The following is a 2,500-nucleotide window of genomic DNA, read 5'->3' on the forward strand; positions in this document are numbered from 1 at the left end:
TTGGCTGTATACACCGTAGGGAATACCATTAAACTCTCGTCGGATTAAACCGGGCGAATTCGTCTCTCGAAATCGATTCTCTCATTTTCTCTCTTTCTATACGGTATAGCACTCACGGATCGTTCTAACGAATTTCACGCTTTCTCGGAAGAACTTCCGACGATTCAAATCGAGCGGAAACTACTTATCACCCTTTTATCTCACCCTCATCTCCCTCTTTTTCTTTTCTCTTTATCAATCACTTTTATCGAATAGAAGCGATAGTTTTAACGGGAAAAAATTGTAATCTCGTTTATCGCTATTTCGCCTAAGCGATTGTATACAAGAGAGAGAGAGAGAAAGAGAGAGAGAGAGAGAGAGAGAGAGAGAGAGAGAGAGAGAGAGAGAGAGAGAGAGAGAGCTTAAGGGAGGAATATGAAGAAGGATAAAAAAGAAAAAAAGGTGAGAAAATACGCGAAGCAAATCGCGAAGAAAACACGTCGAGGAATTTGCACGCGATCCCGAGAGATAGAGACACACATAGAGAGAAAGAAAGAGAGAGAGAGAGAGAGAGAGAGAGAGAGAGAACGCACGAGCTCGGTGACGCGTACGACACACATGCTCGCTCGCACAAATTCGCGTCTCGTTGAGCATTAACCCATAAACACGTCTCTCTCGTCCCTAACACGTACACTCCTACATACGTACATACGTAGATATATATACACACATGGTGTATCAACTATCTCGCTAGCGAGAGAGACCGATTACCGCGTGTAGGACAAAGGTAATGGAGCAAACGTCTTCGTGTTAACTTTCAAAGTGTTTGCACATATTGTAACATATACGATGGGAATGCTTTGATAAACGGGAAAAAAAAGAAAGAAAGATACAGAAACATTTTTTTCGCCATTTATACGCTCGCGATAAACAATCATCTTTTTCTTCGTACATCGGCAAAAAATTTTTTCTTCGCTCGATAAAAATACGGACAATTCGGAGAAGCGAGACAATTTTGTTGAAAAACCGCATAAAAGAAAATGGTTACGTCTGAAAGGAAATCTAAAAACTAAAGTGACAGTGCGGAAATGGACGAAATTTTGTCGGTCGATGTAGAGAGATAGAGATAGAGATAGAGATAGAGAAAAAGAAAGAGAGAGAGAGAGAGAGAGAGAGAGAGAGAGAGAGAAACCTCTCGCACCTTTCTTCTTTTCCGAACTCCTTCGAAATCGAATCCGATTCAAAGCGATGGCTCCGATCCAGCTTTCCAACGAACACAACGTACTTTTCCTTCGCCTTCCTTCTCTTTTTCTCCATCCGCAGTCGTCAATTTCTCGCACGTTTTCAGACCGAGTCACGATTCCGAAGTTATGCTTTTCACGCTTCTCGAGTTCTCGAGTGTGAGACGCCGGAAGCCGATTTTTACTTCCATTATTCGAAAGCAGAATCGTGGAAAAACGCGAAAACCTTTCGATATAACTATTCGCAAAGTCGAAGGAAAATATCGATCGAGCCACACTGCTGACCATTCTTCTTCTTTCTTTCATGTTGCTTCAATAGATTTCCAATAACGATTCAGTTTATATTCTTCGGTATTACGTTGGTTCAAGGGGGAAAAAAAGGAAGAGGACAAAAAAATGAAAGAGCAAAAAGAAACTTCCGATGTAAACAGGAAATCGTTGTAAATCTTTGCGAAGAATTTCTTTCGCTCCCTTAAAAAGACGTCGATGATTTCGAAAATAATAGATCTTTTCTTCTAATCTCGTACTAACGCGAGAAATAACGACAAGGAGAGAATGAAAAAGAAACGATTCTTGGTGCTTGATCGTGCAAAAGGAACGAGTCGGAACAAAAGCTGGCTAGGAAAAGGTATCCAACGAAATCAATTATAATTTGAATAAAGCCCAGTGAAATTAATGAGGGATCTTGAGAACCTTCAGAAAGAGAAATTTCAACAACGTTTCCTGCTAACGACAGCTCATTACGGTCTTTCTGTTTCCCTCCTTCCTCTCTCTCTCTCTCTCTCTCTCTGTTTTACCCATTCATTTGATTATAACGAATAATGCGTTAGCGTTACTTCGCTTGTTAACCAGAAGCAAAGTTGTTGACGTAAACTACAAACTCGTTTTTTCTATTTTCCTCGAATAATAAAAAATACTCCGACGTCCATAGCAAGTAGATAATTCGACGCAACACCTATAATTCCAAGCGGAGTACATTTTCTTTATAGAATAAAATAATTCTTATTATTACGGATATATAACTCTTGGAATATATCACTGGTACGTAGTTAAGAATTTGTAAGTTCCGTCGTATTCTTTCTCTCTCTTTCTCTCTACGTCTCTTTCTATCCATACCGGAAATTTAATCGACCGATCGAGTGGAAGTTTCTCGACTATCGAGAGAGAAACCAAGGCAAAAGTTCGACGACGAGACAAACGCGTCTTTCGAAGAAGAAAACAGGTTGAACGAGGAGAGAAAATCGATCGAGGTTACAGGCATACGTGTCAATGTTCGTCTA

The sequence above is a fragment of the Vespula pensylvanica genome, chromosome 12, assembly GCF_014466175.1.
Source record: "Vespula pensylvanica isolate Volc-1 chromosome 12, ASM1446617v1, whole genome shotgun sequence".
Lineage (NCBI taxonomy): Eukaryota > Metazoa > Arthropoda > Insecta > Hymenoptera > Vespidae > Vespula > Vespula pensylvanica.